This window comes from Ursus arctos, unplaced genomic scaffold (assembly GCF_023065955.2).
Source record: "Ursus arctos isolate Adak ecotype North America unplaced genomic scaffold, UrsArc2.0 scaffold_33, whole genome shotgun sequence".
Lineage (NCBI taxonomy): Eukaryota > Metazoa > Chordata > Mammalia > Carnivora > Ursidae > Ursus > Ursus arctos.
In genome coordinates, this window is record NW_026623019.1 from 13,233,979 (window position 1) to 13,250,389 (window position 16,411).

The 16,411-nt window shown below is 39.9% G+C and overlaps 1 protein-coding gene across 1 annotated transcript in view; it reads left to right on the forward strand.

The window, feature by feature from the left end:
• The window catches only part of TMC1 (transmembrane channel like 1), a 360,874-nt gene that overhangs the window by 203,701 nt on the left and 140,762 nt on the right, over window positions 1-16,411 (forward strand). Inside the window, exon 6 of the mRNA XM_044391257.3 lies at window positions 8,192-8,326. The gene's annotated coding sequence lies outside the window, so the exon portion shown is untranslated. The remainder of the gene's footprint in view (window positions 1-8,191; window positions 8,327-16,411) is intronic.

Here is a 16,411-nt window from a genome sequence, read left to right on the forward strand (position 1 = left end):
CTTCTTTAATTTATGATACATACCTGGCACATGAAAACATTTGTGTCTGCAACACCTGAGTATTTATTTATTTATTAAGATTTTATTTATTTATTTCAGAGAGAGAGTGCACGGGGTGGGGGGGCGCAGAGGAAGAAGCACACTCCCCCTTGAGCAGGGAGCCCAATGTGGGACATGGGCTCGATCCCAGGACCCTGAGATCAGGGCTTGTGCTGAAGGCAGACGCTTAACTGACTGAGCCACTCAGGTGCCCCTGCAAAACTTGATTTTTAAGGAAAAAGCAAAGCACAATGCTAGATATAGTTTATTAAAATGGGCTCTAGTTTCAAGGAGTCTTAGGATGAAGACACAATGCAAATGGCTTATTACAACATGGGCAGGGCAAGTGCCCAAAAGCTAATGCAAATTAAGTATATTGGAAACAAAGACAAATGCAAAGATCATGTAGTATCTGACTGCCTCCCACTTCTGCTCACTGCATTAAGATTTTATTTCAGTGAAAGCAGTTAAAGAAGACAAATGGTATTTGTTAAGAAGCTGGGAAGAAATACCATCAAAGCTGTAACTAATAGTCATCAGGGCTTAACATTTTATTGTAACACACTTTTAGCTTGGGCACGAGAAGCGTTTTCCATCCTTAATGAAAACAACTTTGGCAAAATGAAAAATATATACGATTGGATTTTAGCAATAGAACAGCAATGCTCTCAGGAAATAAAGCTCTTGCTTATTGTCTCCTCCTGTGTGCTTTACATGTGTTATTACTGATCCTCACAGCAACCCTGCAGGTTAGCGTATCAGAGGAGAACCTTGACATTAGTGAGGGGACATCTTGAACATTTCCCATTTTCAATTCCAAAATGCAGACATGGCTTTTTGGCTTTCTTGGGTCACATTTCTTTCAAGAATCAGATATTACTTGTGGATATTCTCATGTTTCATTTAAAAAACATTTCCCCCCATTAGAATTTTAGTTTTATCTCTGCTTTGATAGCCTTTTAAATAAACAAACAAACAAACCAAAATCACCTTAGTGAAAGACTCCAGAAAACACTGAGGAGAGAACAGGAGCTGGCCAAGCTAAGCTCGCTCACTCAACTGTCAAGCGTTTGTTCTAGAATATCAAACTCCTAGAACCGGCCAAACTGTGCTTATTCTTTATATATTCATATTCTACGCGCTTGAACATAAATTTGCACAGCGTGATAAATAAGTTTTATTATTCTAGATCCACAGTTTTTAAAAGTTTGAATCTTTGGACTCGGGAATTCTGCTTCTCAGAATTTATCCTAAGGAACATAATCATAAGATAGCCACAAAAAAATTACGTAAATAGTTTTAGGTAGAACAATAGTTTAGTTATAACAATAGTTTTAGTTATAATAATAGTTTTAGTTATAATAATAGTGTTAGTTAAAACTTGCAAGGTGCCACTTAGCAGCGTCTCTGAGCTCCAAATTCATCCTTCTTCGCCTTGCTTTGTGTTACTGTAGCTAAGCCCTATGGGCATTTCTTTTGCCAGCAGGCTGGATAGTCAGTTTCAGCAATAGAGGGCGCTGTAATGAAGTACCTGCAGGAAGATACTTCACGTTTCAGTCTTCCGGGTAGAAGCTGTGATAGCCCAGCAGCATTAAGGAGGAACTTGAGCTGCACCCTCGGGCCATCTCTCCCTATCAGCAGCCTCTTCGGAGCATTTTCATCCCTTTGTACCCACTAGCAATTGTGGGCCACTTCTACAGAGCACTTCTGGCCCACCCGCACAGAGCAGCTAAGGCCGACCAGCTCCTACTGAACCACACTCAGAAGCAATGATCATCTGCTTTTGCAAACTAGCGCCAGCCAGTGCTCTCCGCCTCTGCAGGCTGCTGGTGGTAGCCACGCCCCCTCCGAAGAGGGGCGGGGCCAGGAGGGCTTCTCCTACCCTCCGTTCTTCATTGTTCCTCTTTCTCAGCCTACAGGTAGCCACTCTTTTAATTTGTCATTCTGGACCCCTAGAGTCCTCTTTTTTTCTCTTTTAGTAGTTAAAGCTCTTTTGTGGACATTAACGTGCGATCTGCTTTGTATTCATTCCCATAGGTTCATCCACATACCTCTTTTCCAGACTTCCTTTTCCCTGGTCATCACATCTTTTTTTCTTAGAACGTGCAGAAATGATGCTATGTGATATACAGGCAAGTTTTTAAAAGGCCATACTGGGTTTCTCCGGAGATGCTTGTCTGGGGACCTGTCAATGCCCTTCAATCCAAGGTCATCAGGAACACCTTTATAGTTAAACAGGTTGCATTTATTACCTGTAGCAAGGAAGAATGAACATCGTGGGAACTGTGGCGTGTTTCAGTAAGAAGGTGTTAGAAAGAACCTATTATAGGATTTGGGATTTGGTTGGGTGAATGGGGAAAGGTTTAAGAAAGCATAGATTTGGTCCAGATTGGAGCTGTCAAAATGTGGGGTTAATCCTGTGGTTGGATGTTTTATAGGTGTCATAGTGGCATTTTACCTGTGGTTACAGAAAATGATGAAGTGGCCTTGTTTTATATTATCTTATCATGGTCTCAGAGTACCTTGTCTGAGGTCAGTATTCTGAGATCATTTGTGTCAAACAAGAGAATAACATGGCCTGGCTGTGGGTGTCAGATCAGTTCTGAACACGAGGATATCTCGTCTGAACATGAGTTCTTTTTCAGAGCTTTCAACTGTCATGTTAGAAGCTTGGCCACCTGGAGGAGTGACCACATAGACTGACCACATACATGTATATAGAGGGAAATGGTCCAGAGTTTAAGTCTCCAGCTATTCAAGTCTTCCAACCTGGGTGACAGACATGAGAATGATGAAGACTTTGAGATGATCTCAACCCCAGCCATTGTGTGGCCACAACTGCTGAGACCTGGATGCTGTGAGAACTGCCTAGCTGAGCTCAGTCGACCTCCAGATTCGGGAGTAAAACAACTGTCATGGATTTGCAGCACTATTTTGAGGGGATTTGTTGTGGAGCTATAGATAACTGACACAGTTGCCCTGTAAACAGTTAGCTCTATAGACCTGGAGCTCAGGAGAGAGACTTGGCCTGGGGGTATAGATTAGGATGTCCTTTAGCAAGGAGAAAATGCTTGAAATAATTGGAGCCGATGAAGTCACAAGGAAATAATGTACATTGAGAAAGGAAAAAAGGGACCTATGACAGCACCTTTGGTAACAACAGTGAGGGGATCAAAAAAAAAGAAGCAGTTGCAAGGACACTGAGAAGGAGTGGATTAGGTGATAAGATGACGTCCAAGAGAGATGAATGATGTCAAGGAAGTCAAGACTGAGTGATTCCACAAAGAATGGCATTTGCCTCAGAGTCAAATGCTATGGCGGGAGATCAAACAAGACAAGGATGAAAAGTGTCTTTTGAGTTTAGCAATGAGTTTACATTGTTGGCAAAAGTAGTTTCAGGGAAGTTGGGGGCGGGGGAGTGGTGGGGCCAGGCAGTGATGGTGGCAGAATCCAGATTGTAGAGTTAAGAAGGGAAGAGAAGAGGGGGCGCCTGGGTGCCTCAGTCGTTAAGCATCTGCCTTCAGTTCAGGGTGTGATCCCGGTGTTCTGGATCGATGCTTCATTCCCCCTTCTGATTACCCTCCCTTTCTTTATCCCTTTCTTCCTCTACTGATCTTCCTAGTTCTTATGTTCCATAGATGAGAGAAATCATATGATAGTTGTCTTTCTCTGCTTGACTTATTTCACTTAGCATTATCTCCTCCAGTGCCGTCCATGTTGCAGCAAATGTTGAGAACTCGTTCTTTCTGATAGCTGAGTAATATTCCATTGTATATATGGACCACAGCTTCTTAATCCAGTCATCTGTTGAAGGGCATCTCGGTTCCTTTCACGATTTAGCTATTGTGGACAATGCTGCTATGAACATTGGGGTGCATATGGCCCTTCTCTTCACTACGTCTGTATCTTTGGGGTAAATACCCAGTAGTGTAATGGCTGGGTCATAGAGTAGCTCAATTTTTAACTTTTTAAGGGACCTCCACACTGTTTTCCAGAGTGGCTGCACCAACCTGCATTCCCACCAACAATGTAGGAGGGATCCCCTTTCTCCACAACCTCTCCAGCAATTGTTTCTTGCCTTGTCAATTTTTGCCATTCTAACTGGCATAAGGTGGTATCTTAGTGTGGTTTTGATTTTAATTTCCCTGATGGCTAATGATTTTAAACATTTTTTCATGTGTCCGTTAGCCATTTGTATGTCCTCATTGGAAAAGTGTCTGTTCATATCTTCTGCCCATTTTATGATTTGTTTATTTGTTTCTTGCGTATTGAGTTTGAGAAGTTCTTTGTAGATCTTGGATACCAGTCTTTTATCTGTAGTGTCATTTGCAAATATATTCTCCCATTCTGTGGGCTGCCTCTTAGTTTTTTTGACTGTTTCCTTGGTTATGCAGAAGCTTTTTATCTTGATGAAGTCCCACAAGTTCATTTTATCTTTTGTTTCTCTTGCCTTTGGAGATGTGTCATGAAAAAGGTTGCTTTGGCCGATGTCGTAGAGGTTGCTGCCTATGTTCTCCTCCAGGGTTTTGATGGATTCCTATCTCACATCGAGGTCTTTCATCCATTTGGAGTTTATCTTTGCATATGGTGTGAGAGAGTGGTCAAGTTTCATTCTTTTGCATGTAGCTGTCCAATTTTCCCAGCACCATTTATTGAAGAGGCTGTCTTTTTTCCACCGGATGTTTTTTCCTGCTTTATCAAAGATTAGTTGCCCAAAGAGCCGAGGGTCCATTTCTGGGTTCTCTATTCTGTTCCATTGGTCTATGCGTCTGTTTTTGTGCCAGTACCATGCTGTCTTTGTGATCACAGCTTTGTAGTACAGCTCAAAATCTGGCATTGTGATGCCCCCAGCTTTGTTTTTCCTTTTCAACAGTTCCTTGGTGATTCGGGGCTTTTTCTGGTTCCATACAAATTTAAGGACTATTTGTTCCAGTTCTTTGAAAAATGTCATAGGTATTTTGATCGGGATAGCATTGAAAGTGTAGATTGCTCTGGGTAGCATGGACATTTTAACTATGTTAATTCTTCTGATCCATGAGCATGGAATATTTTTCCATCTTTTTGTGTCTTCTTCAATGTCTTTCAAGACGGATTTATAGGTTCTAGAATATAGATCCTTTACGTGTCTGGTTAAGTTAATTCCAAGGTAACGTATGGTTTTTGGTGCTATTGTAAATGGGATGGATTCCCTAATTTCTCTTTCTTCAGTCTCATTATTCGTGTATAGAAATGCAATTGATTTCTGAGCATTGATTTTGTATCCCGCCGGATAGAGCACCACATCAGGCTCCTCCGCTGTTCTCTCTCTCGCTGACTGTCTCTCTGTCAAATAAATAAATAAAATCTTTAAAAAAAAAAAAAAAGGGAAGAGAAGCGGTGAAGGAGGGGACCAAAACCTGAGCTGTTTTACTACCTCATGTTGTCTTTTTCCATACTATTTGTATGTAATTCTTTTCTACTATTCAGTAACCCACAGAACAATCACATCATGTCTTGAACCCTACAATTTCACAAGAGCATGGGTAGATTATATCTTTATGTGTATTTAGTGTTATACTTTAACCTGTAGTTTCCAGCTATAAATATATTATCCTGTGCATCTCTGTGGGTCTGTCATTATAAGCAACTCATATATCCTATTGTTTATTTCTCTTACAATTAAGATAGTTTATCATTTAAAATAGTAACCTCCACTCAGTGTTCACTGGTGCCTTGTAATTACTTCAGAAAAACAATTTCAGTTTTAAAGTTATAAACTCTTAGGCATCTCTGCAGGAGGAATAGTTTACTTTTGCCAGAGAAGTCTGGGGAAAATTATTCTAGTCATAGCCTGCTAATTCATGGCCTGATTGTCACGGCTCCCTTTCCAGTTCACCCTCCTGGGACGCTGGTGTGGAACTCTGCTTATCCAAGTGGGGGGGGGGGGGGTCAAGGCCCCCTTGGTGATAGTGGATGAGTTGCCAGGGGGCTGTGGAGAGAAATTCTTCTCCAGAAGTTCAACCTGTAAGTTGATGTTGCTATATTGGCCTCATTTGGCTCCCTTAAGCCTCTTCTTCACCTCTTTTCCGGGGGAAATCTTACCCCATCTTTTTTATTATTTGCTCATGGTTTTCTTTTCATAGATGCGTGGGGGCAAGCACTCTGATGAGGATGGGAGTAGGGACTTTCTTTTTTTCTAATTTTTTTTTTTTTTTAGATTTTATTTATTTGAGAGAGAGAAGGAGCAGGGGGAGGGGCAGAGGGAGAGGGAGAAGCAGACTCCCTGCTGAGCAGGGACCCTGATGCAGGGCTTGATCCCAGGACCTTGGGATCATGACCTAAGCCGAAGGCAGATGCTTACCGACTGAGCCACCCAGGCGCCCAGGAGAAAGGACTTTAAATGAAGAGTTTAGAGTTGAAAGGACTTGAAATTTTTATTTCAAACGTCACTTCCAAGTGAGGCTTTATACATGAACGAACACAATGAACAGATTTGGAGGATGACACGTAGCCTGCGTTTGAAACTCCAGTTGCATTCCTCAGCTACACGTGCTGTTGCGTCTTCTTACAAATCCTATGGTAGCCTTGTAAATATCACCACAGAATACACTGTAGTACTTAAAAACATTCTTCTTTTTGATGAAAAGTTTAAAATCTACTATTCTTTTTGAAAGCCATTTTTGGCATTTCTTCATATGTTCGAATGCCAGAAACCTCTAAAATGGAAAATTCCTGGATGTTCCTCAGCATCTGAGAAGGCCTGCCTGGGGCAATAACTTTGACTCTCTGTGGAAGGAATTCTGGGGTGTGGAGGATGATCTCGTGAATGCTCAGAAGGATTTGAAAAGGTAGAAAGAAAACACTGTGTATCGAGCATGTTTTTATGCTAAGCACTGTACTAGAGGCTTCATATTCTACATTTAATCCTTTATGGTATGAGGCCGAGAACACAAAGTGCTGGGAGAGAGGATCTGAGCTGTCATCAGAAGGGAAACTATGGCATGGAGGACATAAAACCGGCTTGTGATGGGGTTTGGGGTAAGGGTAGGGGAAAAAGATCTTGGCAGATTTATTCTGCACAAATACTTGTGTTATCCTCACTTAGGCTGTCTTTGTGACTTTTTCTCTGGGTTCATCTGGTTGGCAGGTGGACGCAAATGTCTTTTAGCCCTAAGGAAGGCACACAGAAGGCACGCATGAATCGTGGCTGTTTGATAGATAAAAGAAACCGAGCTTCAGAGATTTCCTGGGGGGTGTGTGTGTGTGTGTGCACGCACATGCACGCGCTTGTGCTGAACACGCCACCAATGTAAATCCGATTTTTAACTGGGAAGATGTCACGTGCTTCTGTAGTGTGGCCCAAGTGGATATATTTTTAGAAATGAAAAGTAGAGCATGTTCCAAAAGTTCTTTTCTTCTGCCATCAGGGACAGCAAGCCTTTATTTATAGTAATGTGAGGTCCCCAAATACCTTCAGCAATATTAATGGGGCAAACAGAGAAAAATTAAGCAGTTGATGATTAGATCATGGGTTATTTTACAAAGAACTTGATTTCTCTTGCCTTTGGAAAATATAGGCCTACTTTTTTCAACTGTGATTAGAACTAATTCTTTTCTAAGATTTGCTTAAAAGGAATATTCTTGCCCAGGCAGGAAGAATATGGTCAGTACAACTGACCTTGTGTCTTGCCCTTTGTGATTTAAAGAAAAATACATACATAGGTATCAGATCCTTCGAATTCAGTAATATTTATTGTACAGGAAATATATATGGAATGGAAATATGCATATAATGGAAATACACAACAATAACTAGAAAGATGTCTACTATTGAGCCACTACTCTATGCCAGATTCTTTACGCATATTCAATACCTCATTTATATTCAAATAATCCTATAAGGTATGTATTATGATCACTATTTGTTCCAATGGAGTGTCAAAGATATTAGGTAATTATTCCAAGGACGCTAAACTGGTTAGTGGTTGAACTGGAAGTTTGAACCTGGGTTCGACTGACCCTGAAGCTTGTATTCTTTCCACTCAGTCTATCCCTTAAAATCCTGACAATTACGGGGGATGACAGAATTGTATAACTAAGAAGTCCACGGCGTTTATTGTTCAATAATGTCCGTATCGAAAGAGCCATTTACTGAGCTCCTAATTTCTTTCAGGCACGACGATAAATGATGTGGAATCTAGAAATCAAAGACATGGAGTCCCTGCCCTTGTGGAACCCTTGGACAGGACGGAAAGTCTGAAAAGAATATTAGTGATTAGGATGCGGAATGTCATGGACTATCAGAAAGGTAATGGACAAGCGACTGCTGGGGCCTGGGAAAGGCCCCAGGCTCTGTGCGCATGTGGTGTGTGTGTGTTTGGGGTACGTTAAAGGGAACAGCGTGTACAAAGTCAAGGGGTTGAGAGCATATGGCTTATATGAGAAGCTGCAAATTGTTTGCATTGACTGGAAAATCGTAGTTATGGATGGCAGGGTGATGAGAAAAAGAATAAAAGTTCTTGAGAATGGTGAAACCAGGAGTTCTGCTTCTTATAATGACCATAAACTTTCAGAATTGTCTTGATAAGATAGGTATTTTCCTTCCGCTTTTGATTTCTGTCTTTTGACGACACACTGCAATAGTCATAGTATTTTCCCAAAGAGGAAATGCAGTTAGTACACAAATATATGGGGAAAATAGGGTTATTGGTCATGAAAGTAAAGAACAAAATTAACCCAACCAAAGAATAAAGCTAATGAAAATATCCGGTATTGGTAAGGACATGATGAGATAGGCATATTTCTGTTTTGCTGATTGGTCTATAAATTGATTCAAATTTTTGTATACACAATACATATTAAAATGTTCTAAATGTTTATGCCCTTTAATTCAATAGCATTAGTTTTGGAACTCTATAATAACAAAGTTATTATAAATATTTATTGCAAGTCTCTTTAATGGTGCATCGTTAGAATCAGCCTAAGTAGCGATGGTACATCATTTTGATGCAACTTAATGTACCATTAAAAATTATGTTTACAAATAACATTTAAAATGCATTTCATACAATTCTAGCTTAAAAAGTGGTATACTGAAATATATATATATATATATATATATTTTTTTTTTTTCCTCCCCCACTCCTCTATACTCTCTTAACGTGTACATTAAAAAAAGAAACTGGAAAGAAATCTACAGAATGTTAGTGGTGGTATTTGGGTTTGGATAGGAGTACTAGGGATAATTTTTTTCTTTGTACTTTCATGCATTTTCCACATTTACTTTAGTGACTTTTTATAACTTTTATGAAAGAAGTATTACTATATATTTTTTGTTGATGAACAAGAAAAAATGTATTATAGAGTCCAATTTTCTTTTATGTTTTCTGATGTCTGGTAAATTTCTCATATCTATAGCTGTGGCTGGGCAGCAAGTGGATGATGATTTTTTAAAATTCCCAGTATTGGCAAACTTTCTCTTGGCATAGCTCTGCTGGACTTGAGTGAGATCTTCTCTCCCAAGCCACTTGCCTCTTAGACTTTCTAGAAAGAGAGTTCATGAAAAATTACAATCTGCCATCTACAAATTACTATGTACTGCAGGATCTACTAAACAATATGACCCTTTATTTTGTGAATGACACCTCCAAGTATACAATGCCTCACTCACATCAAATGCAACCTTCTCCAACTGTGGTTTCCTCAAAGATGCCATGTCTTCAGAAAGTAAGGTGTTCAGGGAAGCGGAGACGGCAGTCCAGTGACTTGGAAAGCCTCAGCCTTCCACACATCCTGCCTGTTTCGAAACATCAAATCTGAACACGCATCTCCTTGTCAGGAATGAATAATTACAAAAGACCTCACGAAGCCTCTCCAAAGAAGAACGGGAAGCAAGAAAACATGAGCGTTGTGAAACAGGAGCACAAAGCCACTAGGAGAGAACGAGCCAAGATGAGAAGACATGAGGTTTGCGGGTTGGCGCCCTTGTATCTTTCTGCCTCAGCACTTCCCTGTGCTTTTAATTCTGTCACTCATAAAGAAGCCAGCAACGTGTGACTCTTTGATTCTATGGTATATAGGAACGCATTCCCCTAGAGCCGTGTTTCTCAGCCGGGGATGATTTTGTCTCCTAGGGGACATTCGACAAAGTCTGGAGACAATTTGGGTTGTCACAACTAGGGGGCTGGTGCAGTTGGCATCTGGTGTGCAGAGGCCAAGGATGTGGCTACATATCCTCCAGTTTGGAGGCCCAGCCACCCACAAAAAGAATTATTTGGTCCAATATATCAATAGGGCCACGATTGAGAAACCTGCCCTTAGAGAAGAAGCCTAGAACATCTATCAGATTTATTGTTTAATCAACGAATGAGAAAAATTATGGGAAAAATAGACACAAATATCAGGAGTCCTCCGTTGTATTCAGAATCCCTTAGGTCTGGGTCACTTCAGACATTTGCTGTTCACCAGCATCAGCCAGTTTGTCTACTTTCTGAAGTTTAGAGATTTCACCAGAATATAATTATTTAAATTCCTGTTGTTTTCTCTTTTCAAAAGCCTATTTTAATTGCCTGGTGTGGAAATGTCTAAGGTAGAGATCCCTTTTTTTCTTTTTCTTTTTCTTTAAGATTTTATTTATTTGTTTGGGAGAGAGAGAGAGAATGCACAAGCAGGGGGAGCAGCAGAGGGAGAGGGAGAAGTAGGCTCCCCGCTGAGTAGGGCACCCAATGCAGGGCTTGATCCCAGGACCCTGGGATCATGACCCGAGCCAAAGGCAGATGCTTAACTGACTGAGCCACGCAGGTGCCTCAGAGATCCCTTTTTTTCTGAGTGCTGGACCCTTTTCATTTACTCAAGACTTTCCTAGTCAATCCATCCTTCATGCTGATAACCCAGGAAGTATGAATCCTCCCCAGGGTTCTGTCAGCCTCCATCCCCCATTGGCAGGATTTCTACAAGCTCTTCAGGTGTCCTGGGGGTATAGCAGCTCCTAACAATTTCATAGTTAGAACACCCTATTCCTCTGAGCTCTTCACTTCCTAAAATTAATCTCTCTGTAGTAACTCATAACGATTCAGCTCTGAATCATTCTTCTAGCGTCAATATAGAAGACTAAATTATGACAATATTAGAAGACTTATTTCCCAAAGAGCACCAAGACAGCTTCACAGACATAGGATCAGATACATAGCTTGAAAATTGTCCTCAAAAACAAGTTGACAAAGAATTTTACTAAAGAATCCTAGGAAGTCATTCGCAAAATCCCTTTTATTCTAAGTAGTCCAGGCCAGGTTCTTGAATGTAGAAGATATCACATAAATATCTTCATAACTGGAACATTATGAGAGAATGGGTATTACAGTAATAAGGAATCCCTGAATTTTTAAAAGATAAATATAGCCTAGAGCAGGAATAGCCACTGAGTAAATTTTGATATGGAATCTGAGGGCAATTTTTTAATTTCTGTGATTTTCAGAGTTTTGTTTTGAAGTAGTGTGGATAAATGATCATGTCTTTGATTCTAGAGACTTAATTTAGGTCTCAGCTTAAATGCAACTTCTCAGAAAGTCCCTTCCAGGTATTCTGATGAAAATAGACCTTCTCTCCTCCCCCATTACCTTCCTATACTATTCCCGTCCCTCTCTATCCTATGACCCTGATTTTCTATCTAAAAGCATCTTATTTATTTGCTTATACATTAATCAGCTATCATTCCTCATACACTATAATGGTTGCTTTCATTCCATGAGTAATTGAATCCCAGGAGCCTGGGAAATATTTTTAAATCCTTCTTTTCCTTGTTCTTTCCTACAGCTCTTCTGTTTCATTGGCTAGTCTTAAGACTTTCTAATTCCAAATGTCTTGAACTCATCTGCCTCTCTCAGTGTCCACTGTCCTTGCTCTAGTCCAAGGCCACCATCAGCACTCAGTACACTGTAGGAGCCCCTGCCTGCCGTCCCACCTCACCATACCCCTTTGTAACCCATCTGCACAGAGGAGCTGGAAAGGCTTAATAAAAATACAGATGTGTATTCACTATTGTGCCAGAACAGAGCCTGGCATATATGGGTTCTCAATGGTATTGGCTGAATGAATAGACAGGAATAAATGAGCAGAGAGAGTGAACTGGCAGAAAGCCTCCCTCTGTCTTACCTGACAAAGAGGGCTAGGAACCCTTGGTTAGGGTCACAGAGCTACCACGTGTCCAATTTAGGATGAAAACCAGATTTTTCTAAGAATGGTCAAGGGTTTATTTATAGAAAACACATTGCCAAATCTCTTCACTCTTTCTTACTCTCAATGACTAAGTAGCATTTTATTTTATCTTAATGCACATTGTCCATCTTCATTGAAAACTGATACCTATTTACTATAAAAATTGTTAAATTACTGGACAGCATAAAGAAATTAAGGAATAATTCATAATCCTCCTATTCATGTCACTTTTACTTTCATGGTATGCTTTTCTTCCTCATTCTTATTTTTTACCATAAGTATGCATTTATTTTTATAATCAGGAAATATAGGGCGTTATATCACTGTATAAAGAATTTCATTCCTGGAAATAACGGCTGGTGATATTTTAATGAAATTTATTCTAATATTTGATGGGTTCGCTTGCAATTTGCATGCTATAAATTTCCAGTAATGTATGGGAAGACATTTCAGAGGATGCTAACTAAGTTTAAGAAGGTAGACTTCATAATTTTAAACATGGCCCACATAATTAATAAATATAAGAAATTTGCATACTACTCCTAATCCTCTGAATTCTTACAGCAACTGGTTCTAAGAGCTGCAAAACACTCACAGCTATGGAAACCTAATTATTTCTTAGAAAAATCTTTTGAGAAAGAGAAAATAAACTTACAGGTTTTTTTTATTAGGTAATGTAGCAATACCATAACTCTACTTATATATCTATATTTATCTTTAGAAGCCACATTAATGTATATATAAAATATTGACATTTTCCCAGAGACTTTCTCTGCAGGTTGTTTTTGGATATATGTATAAAGCACTGAAGTAATTTATATATTTTTAAAGACTTTTATCTATTTATTATTTTAGAGAGAGAGAGAGAGAACACAAGCTAGGGGAGGGCAGAGGGAGAGAATCTCCAGCAGACTCCCTGCTGAGAGCAAAGCACAAACAGGGGCTTGATCTCAAGACCCTGAAATCACAACCCTAGCGGAATTCAAGAGTAGGAGGCCTAACCAACTAATCCACCCAGGCACTTCATGCAGTAATTTATAAATTTCATCACTGGTTTCCACATTTTGGCAGAGTTACTCATGTGAAATATAAGCTTAAAATTTGTATAATTGCTTTAACATTTGTTATTAAAATAAACATTCTTACCTAATACATAGAGGAATAAATTAAAGAAATTTTATCATCAAAGTTATGCTTTCTTAATTAAACAAGAAGGACTGTATTTATTTTATTTTTTTTAAAGATTTCATTTATTTATTTATTTGACAGAGAGAGAGACAGCCAGCGAGAGAGGGAACACAAGCAGGGGGAGAGAGAGGAAGAAGCAGGCTCCCAGTGGAGGAGCCTGGTGTGGGGCTCGATCCCAGAATGCCAGGATCACGCCCTGAGCTGAAGGCAGACGCTTAACAACTGAGCCACCCAGGCACCCCTGACTGTGTTTATTTTAAAATTATGTATCATACTGGGGCGCCTGGGTGGCACAGCGGTTAAGCGTCTGCCTTCGGCTCAGGGCGTGATCCCTGCGTTATGGGATCGAGCCCCACATCAGGCTCCTCTGCTGTGAGCCTGCTTCTTCCTCTCCCATTACCCCTGCTTGTGTTCCCTCTCTCGCTGGCTGTCTCTCTCTCTGTCAAATAAATAAATAAAATCTTTTAAAAAAAAAAATTATGTATCATACTCAAGCTGCCTTCGAAGGTAATTTTGTTTTCCATTGTCCGCATTTTAAAATGGCTACTGTTTTCTCTTTGTTCATCTCAGTTCTTTAGGTGCTATCTATCCCTCATTCCAACAACGCAAATGAACCCCAATTTACATCAGAATTATTAAAAATAAACCAAAGAACTAATTTCATAGCCCAATTTTCTAAAGCATTGTGCACCTGTATCCAAAAAATGTATTTCTGAAGTTTTCAATCCAAAATTTAAAAAAAAAAATTAAGTTTTTAGCAAGTGTCTGGCACAGAAAAAGCACTTGATAGCATGTCTGACAATGTCTTTGTGATTGCCGTTTTTATTGGTGTCGTATATTGGTATTACTAAAGGTTAATGGGATGCCTGTGTTATGCTCTGTGATATTATCATTAGGGTAACTGTATGTCATAGCTGGCGGATTCCTCGGGGAATCATGGTTTATGTCCATTGACCCTGTGTCCTCTCCAGCTTTACATTTTAGCACTCTCAGAAGTGTCCTGATTTGGGTGGTCAGTTGTCTGGTCACTGACTAAAGTGCAAAATGAACCATGATGAGAAGGCCCGTGGCACCATCACCCATCTCATGATTTGGCCTCTGCTCTATCCAGGCCAATGAGAGGGTGAACAGCCTGAATGGCGGTAAACTTCCCAAGTGTTGGAAGGGACATTTAAAATTCATATACGCACTCCAGTGCCTCTTACACTTCGTAGATGAAGAATCAGACAATATTTGAGAAACAGACCACAAGGCTCTCTCTCCTGTTACCCTTCCGGTCAGGGTACATTTAGTCAGAATTTGTTTTGGATAAAAATTTAAAGACATTTCTTAGACATGTCCACCTTCTCATTTGGCAGACAAGGTGGACTAGAATTGTGGTCACGGTGCTGTTCGCACTGTGGATCTGGATAAAACTAGTGACATCTGAGTTTCAGTCTTTTCCATACCAGCTCTTTGTGATTCATTTTGAGGTTATAGACACTACTTCCATTCTTGCCTTTTCTTTATTCTTTCCTTTTCTTTCCTTTTCTTTCCTTTCCTTTCCTTTCCTTTCCTTTCCTTCCCCCTTCCCTTCCCTTTCTTTCTTTCTTTCTTTCTTTCTTTCTTTCTTTCTTTCTTTCTCTTTCTTTCCCTTCCTTCCTTCTTTCCTTCCTTCTTTCCTTCCTTCCTTCCTTCCTTCCTTCCTTCCTTCCTTCCTTCCCTTCAGGGTCTGTCTAATCTGTCAACTCAAAACTGTCCGGGTAATTTCTTTGCCACTCTCCAGTCTGACTCATCTGTTGGGGCTGTGGCTTGTCAACACACCTCAATGAAGTCCTGTAATAACTTGAAATTGTGTTTCACTCGGTCTCCTAGGTCTTTGTGACCATGTCAAATGGATGCACTTTGTCACAAACTCTCCTCTTCACCATCCTCTCTTAGAGAAAGCTCAGTGTGGTTCCAAAAGTTCCTGAATTTAGTAGTGACTATGTAATTTGTGGGGATTAGTGAAAATGGAAAATGTGGGGTCTCTTTTTGTTCAAAAATTATTAAGAATTTCAAGATGACAAGAGGAAAACATTAAATCAAGCATGCAGCCCTTCCAGAATCCTCTGTCCATGGACTTTGTACCTGTGCAGTTGGCCCTGCTTACAACTTTCATCTATTAGTTTCCTTCATTTTCCTTCCAACTCACAGTTATGGACCACTTATTATGTATGAGGCACTATGCTTGCTATTGAAAATAAAAAAATATGCTTACTTTTAGATTCTAATATCCCTACTCTTTAGATTTTGATGGCTAATATCCCCGTGAGGTAAATGAAATAGCACACACATTTTGGCTATATTTTTGTTTCCTTAAGATCAAATGCTCAGCTGTAATTTCCTATACATCAGCCTTAAACTGCAAATCCTCTCCTCCATGTTCTTGTGATCTATGTATTCACTACAGGAACCCGGCAGTCTCTATCTCCCTGGATCTCTCACCGTCCCACGCTTTGCCTGTTCCATACCTACAGACAAGTTTGTTCATGGCTGGGTAACAGATCATGCCAATAAAAGTGTTTGTTGAAATGAGTTTAAGGTGGAGGTTCAGACTCCGTTGTCTCCAGGGATTGGGCAGGTAATATGCTGTAAAAAGTAAAACCACCACATATGGATTGACTCGTGACTACAGAGAAAAAAGATGTCTACTCAGCCACAGAGGATATTGCCATGTGATATGTGGTCACAGTGTTGTCAAGTCTTCCCGAAGAAAAGTTAGAAATCTAAAAAATTATATGAAATGCTCTTTTTCTGTTGCCGATTATTTTCATTTCTAAAAAGACTCAATATGGGCAGAGAAAAAGAACAGGGGCCCAAAGTTGACCCAGGGGATGTCAGTTTCTAATTTTTCTTTTTGTTTAGATTTATTGAGATATGATTAATATGTAATTAAATTCATACTTTTATGTGTTTGGTTTTGAGTTTTGACAAACACCTACATTTGTGTAACAACCACCACAAGCAAGAT